At 39.5% G+C, this 23850-nt stretch overlaps 1 protein-coding gene across 1 annotated transcript in view; it reads left to right on the forward strand.

Moving 5' to 3' along the window:
- LOC115619248 (cadherin-13) overlaps positions 1-23850 on the forward strand; it is a 297405-nt gene that overhangs the window by 130329 nt on the left and 143226 nt on the right. The window lies entirely within an intron of this gene.

Raw genomic sequence — 23850 nt, forward strand, 5'->3', positions numbered from 1 at the left:
TGCAGAATTTTGCAAAAGGATACAGAGAATTCATAAGTCCCTTTAATTATTAAAGATGCAATACTTCATATGTGATTGATATTATATGAGTTACTAATGCTTTTTGCTTTTTAAAAAACTAGTTGTCAAAACCCAAATGATCATGTTGCATACATTATTGTTACAATAGAAACAATATTGAGATATAAAGGCTGCTCAGAGCAGTTTGGGGTTTATTTTTATTTTAAAAATTCTTTCACTCCAAGGTGAAATACAGATTCTGGTGAATACATTGGAAGCTTTGCTGTCAAACTCAATAGTCTAAAGTTCGATCTTAAAAATTATTTAATGTCAAACTTCAAAGTACAGTCAATATCCGCAAAGAAAAAAATAAAATTAAAAAAAAAAAGCAAGAATTTAAAATGTAGAAGATCCTGAATCATGCATCAACAAACCTCTTCAAGCATCTGGAAAATAAGCAGAAAAATAGACAGCTGTAAACTGGGAATGAGATGTGTATTATAGCTTGGCCCTCTACTTCCCTCTAGAGTCAGTGGGAAGAAACAGGTGTCTCTAAAGGGTGATTAATCCTCCAGCGAGCTAGTGTGATCTGTGAGAACTGCTAAATGTCTAGTCATCAATAAACTAAATGTCTTCAAGCTGAATGTCATCAGGCTAAAACCAGGCAACTTCATAAATCAAATCAACACTTGTTGTGAAATTGGTTTTCACTGTATAAAAACGTCTGTCAGATACATGTTTGGTACGGATAAACATTTGGTTGGCTATGCAGACTTTTAAAAAATGTGCTACTATGTCATAGATACCTAATTCTTGTAATGATCATGTTGTGCTACAGAAACAAAGAAATGGAAAGCAAAAGTTCAAATTCTCTATTTGCTCTTGTTTCATCTTTGGTTTGCTCATTTATTTTCTTGTTTCACTGTTATTACTGGAAGCCGGGAGCAAGTTTGCCGATGACACCAAGCTGTGTGGTTCGGTTGATACAGTGGAGGGAAGGGATGCTAACTAGAGGGACCTTGACACGCTTGTGAGGTGGGCTGATGCCAACCTCAGGAAGTTCAACCAAGCCAAGTGCAAGGTCCTACACCTGGGTCAGAGCAATCCCAGGCACAGCTACAGGTTGGGCAGAGAAGAGATTCAGAGCAGCCCTGTGGAGAAGGACTTGGGGGTGTTGGTCAATGAGAAACTGAACATGAGCCAGCAGTGTGCACTTGCAGCCCAGAAAGCCAACCGTATCCTGGGTTGCATCAAAAGAAGCATGACCAGCAGGTCAAAGGAGGGGATCCTGCCCCTCTACTCTGCTCTCGTGAGACCTCACTTGGAGTATTGTGTACAGTTCTGGTGTCCTCAACATAAAAAGGACATGGAGCTGTTGGAGCAAGGCCAGAGGAGGGCCATGAGGATGATACGGGGGGCTGGAGCACCTCCCATATGGAGACAGGCTGAGAGAGTTGGGGCTGTTCAGCCTGGAGAAGAGAAGGCTGCGTGGAGACCTCATAGCAGCCTTCCAGTATCTGAAGGGGGTCTATAAGGATGCTGGAGAGGGACTCTTCATTAGGGACTGTAGTGATAGGACAAGGGGTAACGGGATCAAACTTAAACAGGGGAAGTTTAGGTTAGATATGAGGAAGAAGTTCTTTACAGTGAGGGTGGTGAAGCACTGGAATGGGTTGCCCAAGGAAGTTGTGAATGCTCCATCCCTGGCGGTGTTCAAGGCCAGGTTGGATGGAGTCTTGGGTGGCATGGTTTAGTGCAAGGTGTCCCTGCCCACGGCAGGGGGGTTGGAACTAGATGATCTTAAGGTCCTTTCCAACCCTTACTATTCTATGGTTCTATGATTCTATGATGCACTAGCTGTGCACACAGCAGGCAGGATCTCAATTTTGCAGTTTTGGCACACTGAACCTTTGCACATTTTGTTAAAGGAAATTTGAGGACTAATTTTAACTTAAAACAAGGAGAAAAACCAAATATTTTCCTATTTTGAATGACAGGTTTGGGTTTAGAACATTTAATTTATGAAATTTTTTTTAAATTTAAGAGGGAAAAATGTGTTGGTTTTACTATGGGAAACATTTCTATTCAATATAAATTTCTTTTAATTCCTTCATTTTATTAAGATAATTGATCTTCTAATTTTGAATACTTTTTGTTTCACCAGTGAGAAAACATTCTGTAGTCACATGCACTTAAGAGTCTAAGTCTTACTTTAAGAAGATTAGATTTGGTTTTCACTTGGTCTTTTTTCACTTACTGTAATCATGTGCATGCTTTCAGTTTAAGTTTGTTTTTAACTGATATTTTTCTTTTACTTTACAAAACTATGGTAAAAGGCATGAATGTTCATACCATAAAAAAATTACCCAATTCTGCAATGAAAAGCTGAAAGTCAAAATGAAGTTTTTCTTTTTATAAAAATACCTTTAGGTTATTATCCCAATATGTCAAATGCAGTAAAACTAAATTGGTCCATTTACTCAATTTTTTTATAGTTTGTGACATTATATCCACCTGCTATGTAGGGCAAAGGAAGGTGAAAGAAAACTTAAATAAATGGTAAATAGTAAGAAAATAAGGGGGTTATATATAACATAGCATAGAGATCCAGTTTCCAGATGAGCATGTAGCTCCTGTTTTTCCAATGTTGGTGTTGTAACCTTCAATATGTGTATGTCTTTAGTAGAAATATTGCAGAATTGCATTCCCTTTTCTGTTTGTGTAAACCTTTCTTGTAATGTGCTTCCACCAGATACAGCTCACATTCTGAAGTAGAACTTTCAAGAACAAATCAACATTTAACTTGTGTTACAAGAAGTCATCACAGGCATCAGTTAGTGACAGTGCCCTTCTCCCATTATTAAAATAGAAGTGAAAAACTTTCATCAATCATAGTGGATGATTGTGGAAAAATTAAGTTTTCTTGGATTTGAAGATGCGTATGCACCTTTGTATAATATATAATGTATGCAAAGGTAAATTTTAAGTGCACAATGACTGTTTATATAAAAAGTAGTCATTGTTTTTTTTGTGTCCCTTGTACTAAGATTGTTAGCTTCTGGTGGTTTGTTTTGGTTTTTTTTCCCACCCAGAATACCGTTTGCCAAACAGTTTGAATCTCACCTTCATTATTTGAATAGAGTCAAAGTGTAGTTTCATTTCTTTACTCAGAGCTGACTGGTTTTTGTAAAGGGTTTGCAACCTGTCTCATGCTGTGCTTTCTTTCTACGTGGACTGGAGGTTTGTGTGGCTTTTGGCATATCACTTTCACATCTTAGAGTACAGATGTTATTTTGTTTTTGGCATAGCCTTTGCTACTTTTCTAAGTAATTGTGATAGATATAAAACCAGAAAGACAGACACAGCTGAAGGCCACTGCAGGGGCAGGAAGAGATCTTGTTATTCCATTTAGAATATGAGCCACACCTTAGTTAAGACACTGGTTCTTTAATAAATCACTCCTTTGGCGCTGTATATTCAGTTCTCATTAAGAAGCACTCAGATTTTTTGGGTTTAAAGTTTGCTCACAATTTCTGGGGGTTTGTCCTTAGGTTTAGGGGAAGTGCGGAGTGTAGTTTTATTTATTTATTTTTGTGCTGTTTGATTTTTTTTTTCTCAGTTGAAACTAAAGCTCAAGCTGCCAGATTGCTAATAGAATTTAGTGTCTGTTTCTTTCAGGATTTGTAAAGAGACGAAGTTCACGGATATCTAAATTATCAGCAAAATTTCAAGCCTTGTCCTGCTGTTGAGTGATATCTTTTCATTGCTTTTGCCACTGAGGAGGCTTTATAGTCTCAATTCCCAACAACTTATTATCCTGCAATTTTATCATTTTCCCAGAAGGCTCAGATCCTTTAAGATGTTGAAGTGCATCCATTTTACTCTGTGGAAGGAAAGGAGCTCAGCTTTTTGCTGAGGTTGCCTTGCATCTCATAAGATTGACTTTATTGTTAAGTGAGAGAGAAATAGAGGTGATCTAGGAAGTGATTAGAAGGGATCAGGATCAAATTAAGTGAGGGCAGGTGGTGTGAAGGTCAGGCTTGCCTGGCATTGTGGGTGGTGGAAACCTGACTCAGAGCAGAATTATTACACCACTAATGTCCCTGAATTCCAGCTGAATAAAAAATTAGTTACTATCTGCTCTTGAGGACTACTTGTTTCATCCTCAAAGAGGTTTTAGGGCAGCAGATGAACTACACTACAAAAGGGACTCTTGCTGTCCTTGACTTCAACAGGAGTATGGGTTATGTTAAATCGTATGTTTAACTTTTCCATGGCTACAATTTGATCAGATTAATTCAGTTGTTACTAAGCTGGGATGTACCCACTGTGCAAAACTAGAGATAAGGATCTCAAAGAAATCTTCCTCTGCCATTTCAAGATGACTGTTAGCATTATGTTGAGTTTAGGTTAGATGCTTTGCCAGGAGACATTCCTTCTTGGAGGTTTCCAGTGATCTTTAATCATTTTTACAGTATTTACCAAACGAGTTAAGAGCTCTGCTTCCATAGCACTCCAAAGGCAGGACTTTGTGGATGTGTGTTTGGGGACTAATACTATATTCTTTAGGTCCCTCTCTGATTCAGCAGCTGCTACCCAGTGCAGTGTAGAATCAGCACTGACATATAGAGCTCATTGGATAAATGATTGTCTTGACACTGATGTTTCACCTCATGCTTTCCTAGGGCTTCCTTACTGTCACTTCAACAAAAATTTTAAGACTGGATAAACTGTTTAAGTCTCAATGTGGTTGCTGCCTCTAGTCCTTAGGAGAAAAATGTAATTCTTACTGGATATTTTTTTTTTTATTTTTAACAATATAATTTTAGGTTGATATTTTGACAGCTGAGTTGCAGAAAGAATGAATAAATTACAGCCATTCACACCTGCCATTCAGTAAATTTCTTTTTTAATGACATATAGCCAGTGGATATGTTACCATAAAAGTCAGATGGAGAAACTCTCTAAGACTCATTTTGGAGTTTTAGAAAGCAGGCATTCTTTATTGCAGTGCTGGGCGCACACGCAAATCATTTTGCTAAGGTGAGCACACCTGATACTTGCTGACAGCTACTATATATTTAGCATACTCATGCATATTCATGCATATTCACTGAAAGAGCAAATACTGGCTGCAAGTAAGGTACAACATGCTGAAACTCTGAGATCAAGCTCAACAACTCCGAGAGCAAATAAATCAACATTGTAACGAGTGACTATTAATCTGAAACAATGAATGCTTATCACTAATATGATTAGACACACTCTGGTCAGATCTGTCATTATCTCAACCCTTCGTGCTCCATGTTGGGCACCACAAAGAACTGTTGTGGTTTAAGCCCAGCCGGTAACTCAGAACCACACAGCCACTTACTCACTCTCCCCACTTTTTCCTCCCCCCGCTCCTGGAGGGATGGGGAGGAGAATCGAAAGAATGTAACTCCCACAGGTTGAGATAAGAACAGTCGAATAACTAAGGTATAATACCAAACCACTACTGCTACCGCCAATAATAATAATGATAAGGGAAATAACAAGGGGAGAGGATACAATTGCTCACCACCAGCCGACCGATACCCAGCCCAACCCAAGCAGTGATCTGGGCCTTCCGGGTAACTCCCCCCAGTTTATATAGTGGACATGACATGCTGTGGTATGGAATACCCCTTTGGCTAGTTTGGGTCAGGTGTCCTGTCTCTGCTTCCTCCCGGCTTCCCCTCCTCCCTGGCAAAGCATGAGACTGAGAAAGTCCTTGGTTGGAGTAAACATTACTTAGCAACAACTAAAAACATCGGTGTTATCAGTGTTGTTCCCAGGCTGAAAGTCAAAACAGAGCACTGCGCCAGCTGCTAAGAAGGAGAAAAAATGACTGCTACAGCTGAACCCAGGACATACACCATCATGACCAGCAATTACAAAATTGAGTCATGATACATGCAAGGATACAGATGCAGATTATTACTATAATGATCACAAGCAAGTTTTTTAACAATATCAAATTTGGTAGCCTAGAAGTAAGTCCCTGCCATAATTCTTCAAAATCCCCAATTAGTATCATCTCTAATGGCCTGATATAAGATCTTTGTCTGCTTCCGGATTTCTGCTAGATCTGTGGATATTCTGCCACTCTGGTCTACGTATGTGCAGCAGCTTGTATTTATAACTGTACAAACACCTCCTTGGGAAGCTAATAGCAGATCAAGGGCCATATGGTTTTGCAGTACTACCTGACATAAGCTGGATACCTCAGTTTGTAATGACTGTATAGCACCTGGGAATACAACACCCAATGTACGTTTTCCAGTCCACCCTGGGGAAAGGGCCTTTCTAGCATTATTATTACACAAGCAATACCACCCTTTCCCTTCTGGAGCATTCCAATAGCCAGTTTGGGGTCCCTTAATCCAGAGTTGCATTGTCCAGCTACAGTCTGGGTAATGTCCTACCAAGATATTACCAGAGCTAAGAGTTTTACCCAGTGCCAGCAGGTATTGTCTGAGATCCTGTTTTCCCTGCAAAAACATGCCATCAGGAACAAAAGGCAGTTGGTAAGGCCAGCCATACATCAGTTCATATGGACTCACATGATTCCTTCCTGGCTGTATTTGTATCCTTAACAAAGCAATTGGCAGGGCTTGTAACCAAGTTAAACAACTTTCTTGACATATTTTAATTGTAACTTGAGTGTCTGATTCATACATTTCACTTTCCCACTAGCCTAAGGTCTATATAGGGTATGCAGATCCCACTTGATTCCCAAACACTCTCCCACCTTCCTAACTACTTCTGCAACAAAATACAGACCTCTGTCCAAGGACAAGCCTGCTGGTACACCATATCGGGGTATTATTCAATTCAATAAATGCTTTACTACTTCGTGAGCCATATCGGTGTGACAAGGGAAAGCCTCCTTAATCTTCATCTAAAGTAATAATTTTCCCTGCCTGTCCTGACATTCCACTAAATCTCTGGTGTTTATTTTGATTCTGAGGGCATTCTCTCTTCCAGTGCAACCCGTGGAGTCTGTTCACAAACCTTTCCATGTAATCCTTCTTTCCTCTCCTCCTCGGCCGCTCCCCCCTTTCCTGCTTTCCTGTGTGAGAGTTACAGCCAACAATTTTCCTAAACCTTCCAATTTTACTCTGGAGCTTATCTTATGCCCCCACATATACAATAACAAATTCCTAGTTGAAACCTGACACACTATAACCCACAATACACAATATTGTATTATATTAATAATTATATTTATTATATATTATATTAATAATATATATTAATAATCGGTGACTCAAACCCCTTTCCACTACCATTTGAACCATTTCAGGGAACTTGCACCAGAGCAATGGTGGTCCGATTGTGATAGGTCTTCCAGGTTGCATTCATTATTTTTCCCAAATCATATTGGTCCTTTCCTTCCTTCCTCCAGTTCAGGATCAACAGTATGTTTATGCATCACCTCTTTTAATCTTTCCACAAATCCAGAAGGTGATTCATTTATATCTTGCTCTATTTCATATAGCTTAGACCAGTTCACTGCCTTGGGGACCGCATTCCTAATACCGAATAAAATCCACCTCCGATATTGTTTCAAAGCCTGCCTGTCCTGGTCCTGATTAGGGTCCCAGTTAGGATCAGGGGTAGGTACATGAAGATTCACTATACCTGCCACTGTGCCTGCTGTTATTTGTTGCTCTACCGCAGTCCGAGCCGTACAAATAATCATATTCCTGTCAACACTCACAAAAGCGTGATGCATAATTACCAGCCACTTGTTTCTGAATATTCTAATCTATAATGGTAAAGGGAATCTTTATCATGACCAGACCATCATTGCCCACAGCTTGTCTTAAAGGTGCAATCATAGTTTCCCCTTGTTTTCCCCTAGTTTGCCCTGCTGTAGGGCAAAATTCTTCAGCCCCCCCTCTAACATCTCCCTTTCCGGTGCCTGTGCCTGTGCTTGTGCTTGATTCTCATTGTCAGCACCTTCGGCCCCATTATTCACAATACCCCTTCTCTGGGGGGGCTACAATCAAATCCAAATCCTCCTCTGCATTCCTCAAATGTTTAGTGCATAACTGTCCTGTGCTGCACAAAGAGCAACAATGTTTAAGCAAATTTTACTCTCTTTCTCCAAGGACAATACTAACAGGTCCTGGGGTGCAAAATTAAAACTACAATCCTTTTGCCATTCCAGATGATATCTCAAAGCGAAAAACATTTCCACATAAACTACTTCATCCCACTTTCCTTCTCGCCTCAAGAATAACATCCACCATTGATTACAGTATTTTACCAGAGTCTCCTGAGTAACTGAACCACTCGGGGTTCCACCACTTTGTTTCAGAATCTCCCGAGAGACCAAGCCACCAGGGGTTCATAAATTTGTTTCCAGTGTTGCAAAATGCAACCCAATGGGGATTTCTTCAAAACCCCCTGTGGAGGCAGTGGTCCTGACCTCCACCCAGATTCCAGATTGTTGCAAAATGCAATCCAATGGGGACCTTTTCAGGATCCCCCTTTGGAGGCATTGGTACCCATGATCCTGACCTCCATCAAATACCAAAGTCCAGACAACCAAAACCAAACTACCTTTTACCCACTGCGCAAGGCATCCCGCTGAGCCTTATGTGGAAAGGGACCAAAAAGAATGCCTTTTTAAAGAAATAAAATCAGGATTCTTACCGAGGTCCTGAGTCGGTCCGAGGGGCTGTGGTTCCTTTCAGGGAAACTCCCCCAACGCCGGCGTGAAGGTCCCAGAGACTCCCCGGATCCGTGGGAAACACAGCAGAGTGTCCCTTTTCAGGCGCCAAATTGTTACTGTAAAAGTCAGTTGGAGAAACTCTCTAAGACTCAATTTGGAGTTTTAGAAAGCAGGCATTCTTTATTGCAGTGCTGGGCGCACACATGAATCATTTCACAAACGTGAGCGCACCCATTCCTTGCCGGCAGCGGCTATATATTTAGCATACTCATGCATATTTACAGCGTTTCCAGGAACTAATTATAATATTTGCATCCTAATTAAGCATGAACTTTCTTGCTGAGTGAGGGTCTTTGGTGGTCGTTGATAGTCTTCCTCACTGCATTTACTGAATGACCTCAGTGCTTGCGCATGCTTGCAAGGTCCTAGTGGCCAGTTAGCAGTTGGTATGTCCTTGCTTCTGTTCCATTCCAGTCTCGCTCCACGCTGGGAGCCACTCTGCTATCTTGAAGGCTAGCATCCTTGGTCTTATTTATTGTCTCCTTAGTTGTTATCAGTCCCGTGATGTTCCTTCCCCCATCAGCCAAACATTCCTTTCTCTCTACATGTTAGTAAGTTAGAACAGTTTGGCCTATTCTACTATGTTAAAGGCACACGCACTGTTGTTAGTTTAAGATTTAAGGTTACAGATATACCAATAACATAAATGATTACATGCATGCAATGCATTCAGGAATAAATTCTCTGTCACATTTAGCCAGCTGACAATCACACGGATTATATAGAGAATAATAGGGAACCATCATTTTTAGAATAATGTGCTAATCACTGATGGCAAGAGGCAATGGATGATGGTGGCAAGTTGGAAATTTTGACTATGTGTTGACCAAATGATAACTGTTCTAAAGAGGACAAAGGAGATCCTCTTACAGTAGAGTGAAAGGCTGCAAAAAGGCCATGAGAACTGTTACTGATTTGAGCTACCTAACTATTCACATCTTAATTAGCAGCCTTGAACTCTAGGATAGGTTTCACAAGTACTTGCAGCCTTTGAGAAGAAAATGCAGATAGTACATACCAGGAAGAGAATGGCTTTTCCTCCATTTCTTAGTATGCTAGGATAAATGGAACATCTTTTCCTGATGTGATCTCCTGCAACAACCAATAAATCAAAAGAATTAAGGAAGTTCCAGTCCAAAATGTAGATTGTGTCTAGCAATTTAAGTTCTGCAATCAATTCAAAACTCAGCAATACCCTGAATAAACTTGAAGTTGTATGAAATACTGAAAAAGCTGCCACAAAATGTTTACTCCCATAAAAATAAAGAAACATAAACCAATATGTTCAAATGTTAGTATGTGAGAATGTGTGAAATGTGAAGAAGAAAGCATGAAGTCAACATTTTTCCATTACTAACTTTTCTGTACAATTTTCTAACTAGAATCTCCTAGCAGCAGTGAGATTTTCTACCCCTCTTCCAAGGTTGGCTTTCAGTGCATTTGCATGAAGTTTTGGCAATTAGGGTGTTTTAATAGGCAATTTTTTTTTGTTATACAGTTATAACTTGTTTGTCAATTATTTTTTTATGAGAAAATTATTTTTCTCATTACTTTATATTTTAAAAAGCTTTTTCAGCATCTCTATAGTTCTTTGGTAAAATATGTAAGGCAGGAAGATACCTCAATTCTAAACAATTGGGATTTTATATTGTAATTCCATTTGTTTCTGCAAATATTTTAAAATTATGATTCACTGGGGATGAATTTCCACTAACCTGTTTTTTATTATCTCATTTTATACTACACCTTTTAAAATATACTTTTAATGTGCTATTAGTCATTTGAATGCTTCTTTCTCATTTTTCCCCACTGGCTTCTCAAGCTGCTTTAATCCAAACCAGTATTCCTTTCTGTGGGTTCTTTTTCGGATAGTTGGGATCATCTTGGGGGATTTGTGCCCAGGAGGAGAGCACCAGAAACAAAGCATTCACCATGGAGGTTTAAAGATAACGGATCAACATAAGTGACAGTTTTCCAGTCAGTGGACCCTAATGAAAGCTGAGAAAAGATATGGCCTTTCCATCAGCTGTTCTCTCATCTCTCATCAGGTGAGAGACACAAAGCACAAGAGCTGAACAATCACATACTAAGTGTTTTGAAGAGACATCTTGAGATGTGTTTTATTACACTTGATCGGTATGGTAATTGTTCAGGGCTTGTTTGATTAGAGATAAGAATTTATAGGAAGCTGGCTAAAATAACTTATGAAAGAATGGCTGATAACCCTGAAACATTTGAATTTTACCTTTGATTTTGGAAGCCTTGGTGAGCATGGCCCCCAACTTCCACCATGTTATCTGACTGCTCTTTCAGTCAAACTAAACCTGCCAAAAGAGGTATTTTCCTACATTTGGATACTTCTGATTTTGTAAAAGTGATGTGCCATGAGCACTTTAATGGTGACTGCATTAACAAATGCTCCTTTTCATGTACTTATTGCTAGTGCTGTTTCAAGCCACCAGTTACTGACATCTGAGGTATGGTCCTGAGCATCTCAATGTTTCATTAAGAATGCAGTGCCTGGTGTGGTTCTTCTTTGTTAAGAAAAAGTAGCCTTAAGAAAATAGTATTTTATTGAAGTGCAAATGAGAAAATGAAACTCAAATCCAACTGTTGTTTACACTAAAATTCATCTTTACCTTGGTCTCTTAAGTCTCCAGCTGATCAGTAAATCTTTTTGAAACCTTTGTGGTTTCTTTCATCTTGATGCTAAGTTATGATACCCTTAATGTGGGCTTGTTCGTTGCTGTTCTTTGTCCTGCTTTAGCTGAAGAAGAGATAAGAGATACTCTTAAACTGTGATCTTTAAAATGCACGGACATTTATTTTATTTTGGTTTTGGGTTCTTTTGGTAAAGTAAGTGTTAGAGTTATACTTATGTATAAGCTAGTTATGCTTTCAGTGTGTTTATTACACAGAGGATTTAGGTCTTGCTTCTGACACTTAATACAGGGTGTCCCTCATGTTAGGTCACCTTCATCTACCTCTGTATCTTCATAGTATAGACAGGTTTTATTTTTGGTATACAATAAATGTAAATATATTGATAGAATTTCTAAGTTGCATTTTCAAAATTTTGAGAAAAAAACCTCATAGAATTAATGTGGTTATTGAAGCATACCACCTTAGAAACATCAGAACCACTTAAAAATAAAATGTGACATTAAAGGAAAACATATTCCTGACTGTTTTCATCTTTAATAGGTTTTGTAACCAAAGCCTCATTCATATTAACACACCATCCTGGGAACCTCATTTGATGTCAGTGAAAATTCTTCCTGTAAAGAACTAGTCCCACTGACCACCTTTAGAACTGGGGGCGTGTTTTCAAAAACAGCAAAGTTGGGAGACCCAGTACAAGGTGCTTTAGAGAGTTTGTCTTTCTAAGGGAAGGTTTCAGCGTGGTGTGAAAATCCAGCTCTTTGAAATTAGTTCAGATGGGCCAATTTGCAAGTCAAGGCATCGTTACTTCCTCCTTCTGCTTTCTTACTATTTCATTAGAAAAAAATCTTTGAAATAAGTAATTCATTTATACTGGATACTATGCAACTATGTATGGGTTTTGCCATACTGATCAAAGGGCAGATCCGTAATTAGTTTTACTTTATTTACCTTTAAAGTGACTGTTGAAAGTATTTTAAAAAATTACTTAATTGGGTCTACACAGTGGTTTACAGCCCACCATCTGTATTGTCCTCAGGTGTTGACCATATTTTACAAATGGGGAACCATAACAATAATGAAAAAGATTATACTTTTTTTGAGGTCACACTGGATGTTCAGCAGAGTTGCAAAGATCCCTTTGTTCCCATTTCAATGCTATATTTAGCTCAAGATTACCCTTTTTACTTTTCTTCTGTCTTTATTTGTCAGATAAGAGCTGCTCTGATCATACTATGAAGAGAACTTCACGGAAGTGTACCTTTATGGATAAAAATATTTGGCCAAATATATTTAAGTCTTGTGTATCTGTTCTTAAGATTTAAATCCTTATTTTCTTTAGCTTCTTCCTTTAGGCAGTTGACGCATTAGTGTGATTGATAGATATTGTATAGCTTTTAATTATAATCGTTGCTGATTATATCACCTGAATATTTGGCTCTTATTTTGTACTGTTAAAAAGTTACACAGGAAACATAGACTGCTGTGAGAGAGCATAAGCTTACCACAGGAAAACTTCACTCTCTACTTCTTTGTATCTGCTTTTTGCCTTTCTAATGGAATAATTTAAGGAAAAGGAAGAGGGGCCATTCCTGTGCTCTAGCTGTCAAATGGGTAACAAAGAGAAATATTTCCCATGCAGAAGTATAGATGGAGGGCTTCCAGTTATCACTTCTTAAATCTCTACATGTAGTACTCTGGAGCTTGATTCTTACAGTCTTTCTTCACACTGACTGTAATTCCTTTGAAAACGGTGGAGCTGGGCTAGTTCAAGGCTTTGAGAATATGTTGACTACGTTTTGCCTGTTGATGTTGGTATTCAGTGTTCTCTAAGGTTCCTCTTTTCTGAATTTAGAGGAATTTAAAAGATGCCATTGTAGCATTTTTAATCAATCACAGACAGTCCTCTTGATGAAACTCTTTTTAAAAACAGTCTGTTTTCAAAGAAATGCTGTTGACTGACAATCTTTGTTCTTTTTGACAGAATGATTTCATTTTCTTTCAAGCACAGTTTATTATATGGCATAGAAATTATAGTACTTATTTTTTAGAAATTAACTTCTTGCCATATGCTTTCAAGTTTGTATAGTTTCTTTATCCCATAAGATACTGAGGGTAGAATATTAGCTTTTTAGATTAGAGGTGAACTGAAATGCCCTCTGGCTGTGCTTGCAAGTCCTAGACAGAACCCGGAACAAAGTACAGGACACCTAAATTGAGACAAATCTTTTATTTACAACCCACCTCCCACTGAGCCACCTTTGAGTGATTGCTGGGCTACCTGTATCAGGGACATGTATCATAGGTGAAAATAACACCCTCACCAGGAATTTGTGAGTATTAATTACAAATGCATGACTCAGGGGATGCAATACTCTGGTATCACTGCTTCCTATGGACCCAGCTAGATCTCATTGATCTCACTGGAAATATTTCCATGGGATTTGGTTAGGGTTGGATCAAAGCATGAAGGAAATGGCCACCCTGCTGGGGAGAGCTGAAGTCCTTGCCATGCAGTGACTGGGTGTCTTTGCTCAAATGTTGGTGTTTATGTCAGTGTTGCATCATGTAAAGGATTATCCTTGTAAGAGGTAGGCACATTTTCTTATGTTTTAGTGTATTTCCCCATAATAAAAGTCTGAGAGCAGTTGAATATGTACCTATGGAAATGTGCTTGGCCCTAAGAGAAAAACCAGTGTCTGGCACTTCGAGGCAGAGATAACAAGCTGCATTGAGTATTAAAAATGTGCTTTTTACTTGTTAGAGGGAAGCCAAGAGTGACATTTTCTACTCATGAGAATAGCTCTTATTTGTAAGGGGATGTATGCAGTGCCTCTTAAAAGTAACACCTTCCTATTTCTCTCTATTTCCTCTCTTGCTTTTCTTTTTCTTCCTTACTTTTTTGATCTGATCTGCTTTTGTCCAAATTGATCCCTGAGGTTATAGATCAGCCCTTTAAAAAATCTCCTTGATAATTGTGGAAACTGGGAATACTCTACAGCAAGTATTTGGTGAACTTGTCTACTTACAATGTGCGCAAAAGCTGTAGAGGTTGAATTTGAATGGAATCTTCAAAATATCTCATTACATGATGGGATTGAGCTGGTTTTAAGAAGCCAGTACAAGACCTGCTCACCTGATGCTGGGCAACTCAGATAGCAAAGGCACAACGGATGCCTTTATAACTGGAATCTAATGTGTCAAAGCTTCATGTACTAAATATTGATTACAAACCAGTATATTAATTAGAAAAACCTCTGATGTTTTCTCAGTACTAGAAAATTCTTAAAATCCATCTTTTTTTTCCAAAGAATTAAATTAGACATTTCAAAAAAAGTATTTACCAAGAAAGATAATTAAAAAAAAAATCTTTAATGCTGCTCAAGTGCTATTAGCACATTAATATGTTATTTCTCTGGTGGTTTCCCTTAAATTAGGGCTATTTTATGCATGCTTTAGATGAAGTCATTTTATCTGCCAGAGATCCATTCTTATTACCAAGCAGACTGGACACTCAGCTTTACACTGACTGAAATATCTTCTTGTTTTCAACCAGCCATTTCCTAAATTTATTGATTCATTCACACATAAGGGTTTGTGTGATTCATCAACTTATCTCACTAATGAGTATTTATTGCATTTAACTTCTTGGTGCCACAGAGGGTGCCTAGGCTGGGAGTGGTTTGTGCCCCAGACTTGCATCTTGTTGCTTCATTCTTGACAGAGAAGAGTTTTGCCAATGAGCTGTGCTTAGTTTTTTGCCACAGGCAATTTCTTTCTTCAAAAAAATACATAAATATTTGTTCACGCTTCTCTCAGAGTGAAGCATACAGAGGAAAATCTTTACTCACTTGTGCAGAAAGTAATATCTGTTGCAAAGAGTAAATCCTCATTTTCATATTTAATGAAGCCATAATCAGTGGTAATGGATGAAGATTGCATTAAAGAAATCTTAATGTTCCTCTCAAGGGAAAGTAATTTTACTGGAAACAAGCTAGTTAATCAGCCTCAGAAAAACTATATATGTTTTATTTTACAGGCAGGTTTTCCAAGAGCAAAGTAGGAAATAAAAACATTAGTCAATTTTCATCTTCAGAAATGTGTCACATAGGGCATTATGTATCTGAAACACACAGTACTAGTCATCTTGTTTAAGTTTACAAACAAAAAAAGGCTGATATGAGTAAAATATTTATTTCTGCTCTACATTCTGTGTGATTTTCATGCAGATGCAGTTAAATTTCCTTATTAAATGAATCTTGATAAAAGATCTAAACATCTAAACAGGAAGAGTACAAAGAGCAGTAGCCAGTCAAATATTTCCCTCAGCACGTGTTATATATTTACATCAAAATTTAACTTCAGTGGTTTTATTCACAGAAACTCCAGAAAGGTCTATGCAGTGTGATGCTCATGTGCATACAAAAATCTTCACTGCATAGGGGAGATGAAGATCAATAGTTTGGCACGATCTGCTGGCTGGCAGAGCGTTAGCTGTTCCCTTCATGCCACTGCATGACTGGAGGACTCAAGCTGAGAGAGAACTGCCGGGATCATAAGCCGGGTAGGAAGAGTCTTTCAGTCAAACACCCTTTCTTCTGTCTGGATGTGGGCTGCCAGTCCCATCTTCCCTGCGGCACAAGCATGCAGGTTTTTAATGTGAACCAGAAACATGCAGAAATCATTTTACTACTGAGATTCCACCACAGGACTGAATGAACAAAGATGATATATTGTGCCTGGCTTAAAGTTGAAGGACAGGAAATGTTTGGCTAAAGATTTCAGTATAAACCTCTTTTGTACAGTAGTACTGTGGTTGTGATGGTCTAAGAGTGTAAGTAGTGTATGTTTGTAAAGGAAAATATTTTGTATTTGTCCAACATAATTGAAAACAGAAGACTTCCTTTGGAGCAGCGAGCCCTTTTGAAATGTATCCTTGAAGTAAGACGTGCCCACAAGCTTTTCTGATGTCTTTGAGTTATATTGTGTAGCCAGTTAGAAAACAATACTGTTTGTTTTTCTACAAAGAAAGTAATTTTGTTTTCTTTGGAATTCAATGGGAACTTCAGTTCATACACCTAGAATAGAGAACCTCTTAATGTAAAGGAGTTACCTGGCCTTAGGTTCAGAGTTGTTCAGTGAATTTAACAGCCATCAACCCCTCTCTGGAATAGGTATCACTGTTACTATCAGTACAAGGAATGTTTTAATGGAATAAGCAGGCAACACAGAGGTGGTAGAATTGCCACAAGAGCAACCTATGGGGCACCTGGCTGTGTGGAGGTTGCGTTTCATAAGCTTTGCTTGTTTCTTTGACTGGGGAAATGCAAAGGCACATTACATCTTCATCTCCTCCCTCATTCCTGAATGACCATTACTATTAGCTTGATGTAGCTGAGAATGAAGTTCATTTCTTCTGCATTTGGAAGAAAAGCTGAATCAGCCTTTTCAGTTGATATGTTCAGAATGAGACTCATTTCTTATACATATTTCTTGGAGCAGTTTGTGTTATGCATACATAAGAATAGATCATTTTATGGTTTTGTAATTAAAATGCAGCTGAAAATCATTGATCTGAAAAAGAACAGTACAAGGAAAAAGAAACATTGCTTGTGGTTTCAAGTAGAAGCTGAGAATAAAGCACAATCTATAGTGTGCTGTGGGACTGTCACATTTCTAGTGAGTCACAGACTATTTATAAATGCATTACCTGTTGGTCACTGCTACCTGCTGGAGAGAGGTGGAAGGAAGAAAAGGAAAATCTGGGCTTAATGTTAGCAAAAAAAAGGTTATTGGAAATTCCTTTAAAAGGAAATGTGAATGTTCCTGCATATGTAACCTGGAGAAAACAAGAAAGTAACAGCATAATGACAAAGACTTGAACTTGATGATCTAATTGTTTTTCTGATGCCCTCATTTCTATGATTCATTTTAAGTCTTTTCAAGCTTGTGTACTTGTGAAATAAATAGAACAAATTGGAAATATGGAAACTAAATAAATAATTACTTGCTCATCATGTTAATATTACTGCTGTCAGCAGTAGTAACATTTGTTTAACAATTCTTCTGCATTAATATGAATATATATATAAAAAAGATATAATCCATCTTTCAAAGAACTTGGTCCTATGTCATCAGCTCTCCTAAGTTATCCTCCATTCAGAGAAAGATGTACACATAGCAGGAGAAGCATCACTATCCTGGACATATTTCTGTGGACAATGCTTGGGTAGCAGTTTGCTTGCTAATGTGGATTTAAATTTAGGACCTTAAAATTCTATGGTTACTTAATATTTGAAGAAGGCTGAAACCTGCCAAAGCAATACCCCTTCAGTGTATCCAAGGGCAGGAAAGATGATGACAGTTTTGTTTTATGTTGGTCTCGTGCTGATATATTTCAAGAAGTCTGTATTTCCTTCTGAAACCTCTGGTCTCCACTCTCTGCATAAGCCATACACAGCAAAATAAACATTTTTTTCATTTTATGGAACTCTCCAGCAGTACAATAAGAGACCACTACCCAGTTGTGCAGTGCATTAAAGTGCAGTGATTCATAAAGCAGTATGACTCTGCATACCCCTTGAATCGAACACCATCAACAGCTTTTCATTCCATTTCTATATGATGAAACAGCCTCTGAAAATTATGCAAGGATAAATAATTTTGGCTTTCAGAATCAACAGTAATAGATTTCCTAGATTGCTTTTTTAAGTTTCCCTGCTCATATTTCCATTTAGTTTCATCTGTATTGAGCATATTTCTGTAGTACCTTCTGACTCTAATATAGGAGAGCTTGGGCATAAGAATGAGAGCTCTTCTTGCTGCTAGCTTAGCACTAACCATGCTTGCTTTACCCTTTCTTTAAGGGCAGTGAATCCGAACCACATCTCCATGTCAGCATGTTCTCCTGTGATGCTGCCATCACAAGGATTCTTGATGGACCCGGACGTCACTCACTTCTACCATAACTCTAAGACCCTTCAAATAGCCCTTTTCCGCATGATTCCCTTCATTGTTGGCGAGTAAATAATATCTAATATGGATGAGGGAGGATAATGGGTAAATCTTATGTTGTCCTTCTAGCAGCAGGTGTGATGCCATGCCCCCTTATGAATCACCCAAGCCTGAACAACACTGTGCAAGAGTCCACCACTGGAGCCAGATGGGTAAAGGTTCTTGTTAGCAGCACAAGTGAGTGAAGTGGTTGCTAGGATCATGCTTCACATCCACTGCTGCTTGGGATAAAACTAATTGTCTGCCTTTGTCTTTTCTTTGATTTCTGTTCAAAGTCCTTTTGTGTGTTCCATGAAGGACTGGAAGCAGAGATTTCAAACTACTTGATTTCAGAGATTCAGCCAATCTAAACCACATTTTAAGGTGGTTAGTCCTAAGCACAAGTATCCCTCTCTCATGAAAACTCTCACTTGCTCTTTTACAAAGCATAAATCTCTTACTGATTATACGGATTCTGTTTAAAGGAAGGAATTAAATAATAGTTTTATCTTACGGCAGGATGACAGGGGTATTTGTACAGCAAGTACTCATTTTGTGGTTTAAAAAAGTGTTTCATTACTGAGTGTGGAACTTCTTTTTATATTGCTGTGGGGATTTCACTGATCAGGAAAACATTCCAAAAATATCATAAAGGAAAATTAGACTTGTGGGAGATTATGCAAATGAAGCTGCTTTCTTACAGAGGGAGAAGGATCTTTACATTTTCTTTTGTTTAGTTTTTGTATGTTTGCCTACATGAAGCAAATTGGGGAAATCAGATTTTTTTAATCACCTCTTTAAATTCTAGTGCTGGTTAGTATTCTGTAATTATTTCTCTGTTACTATGTTTGGGAATTGAAATGTTAAATAGAAATTTTACTTTCTAAGGTGCCTCTGAACATAAAAGTCAATATCTTACATTTTGTAATTATTTATGGCTCTTTGCCTTAGACATTTGTATATTTTTCAAATATTCTAATTGAATAAACCCTGTAAAGAATCAATATGACCAGTTTTGTAGAGTAAAATTGCAAAAAATACAGCATTTTAAATAACAGATATATATTTATTGTAATGTCACATTTCATTTTCCAGGGATTTTAATAAAAGATTTTCCAGAGCAGGAACAGAAATGATGTTTTGTTCCTGCTGTGTAATAATTGTGGTGTATTTCTCAACATAGATCATTTTTCATTAACACCAATTGCTTTTGATACATGCAGCAAAACATGAACAATGTGAATGCTATATTTCCAATGATTACTTTTGAAAAGCATATGTATTTTTAATTAGCATAGTTAGCTGATCAGGTATGAGTTCAGGTCTTGACCACTGCCTTCAAGTGAAGATAATATTTTTACTTCAGAAAAAAAAATCACAAGGACCTGAATTTGTCAGAAATTTGATGGGCTGTGTGATCTATCTTTAAGCTCACTGGTGCAAAACCATATTGATAGGTCAGTGTGTCAATACTGAAAAGCTTTGATGCTATGTGAAATTATTTTGAGGTCCCAGTCTTATTCCCAAAATCTGCATTGGAAGGAATACAATTAAAAAAAAATAATTTGGAATTGACATTCAGCAGAGTGGGTGAGGATCGTATATGTCATGGGTGACAGTGTTACTCCAACCTGTCCAGCTGTCATGGTTTAAGCCCAGTTGGTAACTCAGAACCACTAAGCTGCTTGCTCACTCCCCACCTTCCCCCTCCCCAGGCACGATGGGGAGGAGAATCAAAAGAACGTAAACTAGACAGGTTGAGATAAGAACGGTCCAAAAACTAAACGATAGCATAAAACTACTACTAATAATGATGAGAGAAATAACAAGTGAAGAGAACATAAAACTAAAAAGGGAAGGGGAAAAAACCCCCAACAAACACAAGCGATGCACAATGCAATGAATGCACCTGCTGAATGATACCTGGCCTGACCCAAGCAGCGATCTGCCCCTTTCAGGTGACTCCCTGTCATGGTTTAAGCCCAGATGGTAACTCAGAACAACACAGCTGCTTGCTCACTCCCCCACTTCTACCTCCCTCGGATCCCGGAGGGATGGGGAGGAGAATCAAAAGAATGTAACTCCCACAGGTTGGAATAAGAACAGCCCAGGAACTAAGGTATAATACCAAACTATTACTGCTACCACCAATAATAATAATGAAGGGAAATAACAGGGGGAGAGAATACAATTGCTCACCACCCACTGAATGATACTCAGCATGACCAGAGCAGCAATCTGGGCCTTCCGGGTAACTCCCCCTGGTTTATATACTGGGCATGACATGCTGTGGTATAGAATACCCCTTTGGCTAATTTGGGTTAGGTGTCCTGTCTCTGCTTCCTCCCGACTACCCCACCTCCCTAGCAAAGCATGAGACTGAGAAAGTCCTTGGTTGGAATAAACATTACTTAGCAACAACTAAAAACATCGGTGTTATCAGTTGAGCTACCGGCTGGGCTCAAACCACGACAGTTCTTTGTGGCGCCCAACGTGGGGCACGAAGGGTTGAGATAACGACAGATCTGACCAGAGTGTTTCTCATGGTATTTGTGATAAACAATCATTGTTTCGGATTAATGGTCACTACTTAAAATGTTGATTTATTTGCTCTCAGAGATGTTGAGCTTGATCTCAGAGTTTCAGCATGTCGTACCTTACTTGCAGCCACTATTTGCTGTTTTAGTGTTTATTGGCTGGGGGGCCTGGGCTAAGGTTCTTGTTTCACTGTACTTCATGGTAATGACTTGTAATACAATAGACTCATTGATCATGAAACTGGTCTGGTTTGTGCTTCCAGCGTGGCCATCACCTCTATACATTGGGAGGTATATAATGAAATATTTTAGCAATTGCGACCACAACAGTGCACCGGCGGCAATATCGCACCAACCGAGACTCCTTGATTCCCATCCATAAGCTGATCCGCAGACTGGAGAGCCAAGGAGTGATCAGCAGGACCCGCTCACCCTTTAATAGCCCCATATGGCCAGTGCAAAAGTCTAATGGAGAGTGGAGACTAACAGTAGACTATCGTGGCCTGAACGAAGTCACACCACCATTGAGTGCTGCCGTACCGGACATGCTAGAACTTCAATATGAACTGGAGTCAAAGGCAGCCAAGTGGTATGCCACAATTGATATTGCCAATGCATTTTTCTCAATCCCTTTGGCAGCAGAATGCAGGCCACAGTTTGCTTTCACTTGGAGGGGCGTCCAGTACACTTGGAACCGACTGCCCGAGGGGTAGAAACACAGCCCTACCATCTGCCATGGATTGATCCAGACTGCACTGGAACAGGGGCAAGCTCCAGAACACCTGCAATACATTGATGACATCATCGTGTGGGGTGATACAGCGGAAGAAGTTTTTGAGAAAGGGAGGAAGATAATCCAAATCCTGCTGAAGGCCGGTTTTGCCATAAAACGGAATAAGGTCAAGGGACCTGCACAGGAGATTCAATTTTTGGGAATAAAATGGCAAGATGGACGCCGCCAGATCCCCACAGACGTGATCAACAAGATAACAGCAATGTCTCCACCAACTAACAAGAAAGAAACACAAGCTTTCTTAGGTGTTGTGGGGTTCTGGAGAATGCACATCCCAAGTTACAGTCTGATTGTAAGCCCTCTCTACCACGTGACCCGGAAGAAGAATGATTTCAAATGGGGCCCTGAGCAACAACAAGCCTTTGAACAAATTAAACGAGAAATAGTTCATGCAGTAGCCCTTGGACCAGTCCGGACCAGGCAAGATCTGAAAAATGTGCTTTACACCACAGCCAGGGAGAATGTTCCTACCTGGAGCCTCTGGCAGAGAGCTCCAGGGGAGACTCGAGGTCGACTCCTCGGCTTTTGGAGTCGGGGATACAGAGGTTCCGAGGCAAGTTATACTCCTACTGAAAAAAAGATACTGGCAGCCTATGAAGGGGCTCGAGGTGCTTCAGAAGTGATTGGCACTGAAGTGCAGCTCCTCCTGGCACCCCGGTTGCCTGTGCTGGGCTGGATGTTCAAAGGCAGGGTCTCCTCTACACATCATGCAACTGATGCTACATGGAGTAAGTGGCCCTCACTAATCACACAGTGAACTTGAATAGGAAATCCCAGTCATCCAGGAATTGTAGAAGTCATCAGGGACTGGCCAGAGGGCAAAGTTTTTGGGATGTCACCAGAGGAGGAGGTGATGCGTGCTGAAGAAGCCCCATCACATAATAAACTATCAGAAAGTGAGAAGTGATATGCCTTGTTTACTGATGGGTCCTGCTGTACTGTGGGAAAGTGTTGGAGGTGGAAGGCAGCTGTGTGGAGTCCCTGGGACAAGGTGCAGAGACTGCTGAAGGAGAGGGTGAATGGAGTCAGTTTGCAGAGGTGAAAGCCATCCAGCTGGCCTTGGACATTGCTGAACGAGAAAAATGGCCAGTACTTTATACTGACTCATGGATGGTGGCAAATGCCCTGTGGGGGTGGTTGCAGCAATGGAAGCAGAGCAACTGGCAATGCAGAAGTAAACCCATCTGGGCTGCTGCACTGTGGCAAGATATTGCTGCCCGGGTGCAGAACCTGGTGGTGAAGGTACAACATGTAGGTGCTCATATACCCAAGAGTCAGGCCACTGAGGAACACCAGAACAACCAACAGGTGGATAAAGCTGCTGAGATTGAAGTAGCTCAGATGGATTTAGCTTGGCAACATAAGGGTGAATTGTTTTTAGCCCAGTGGGCCCATGACACCTCAGGCCATCAAGGCAGAGATGCAACATATAGATGGGCTCGTGATCGAGGGGTGGACTTAACACTGGACGCTATTGCCCAGGTTATTCACAAATGTGAATCATATGCTGCAATTAAGCAAGCCAAGTGGTTAAAGCCTCTCTGGTATGGAGGACGATGGCTGAAGTATAATATCTCACAGTTCAACCCAGGTGTCTAATTGCTTATTTTCTTTGGTTCTCAATGTTCTGTACAAAGCAAATGCAAGCATGGTGTGACAGATTTGTGTAGGACATGTGAGCCTCTAGTGCCTAGGGGGGAGGAAAAGACTTGATCCTGTGATGCAGGATTACATGTTCCCCAAGGTGTGTAGAGAATTGGCAATCCCTCAGTCCTCCCTGTATTAACTGTGACATAGAAGAGTGAGGTTTTTCCTCTGTGCATCATTTAGGAATCTCTGCAGTCAGCAGCATTTAACTTAGCGCACTCTATAGCAGAACTGTGTGCTACAGGATTTTCATGTTAAAAAAACACTTCATCACTTGAAGGATAGATAGCCTGGCAATTAAGGTGTGCGTGTGGGGGGTGGTTGTATCGAGGCTGATACAATAAGCCCACAAATTTGTACAAATTGAAATTATAATAATGTAGGCTTTAATCATTAGAAATATTCTTACTGACAGAAATTATAATCCCCAACTAATTCTGCAGTTGTGCAAGACT

Source organism: Strigops habroptila, chromosome W (genome assembly GCF_004027225.2).
Source record: "Strigops habroptila isolate Jane chromosome W, bStrHab1.2.pri, whole genome shotgun sequence".
NCBI classification, from domain to species: Eukaryota; Metazoa; Chordata; class Aves; order Psittaciformes; family Psittacidae; genus Strigops; species Strigops habroptila.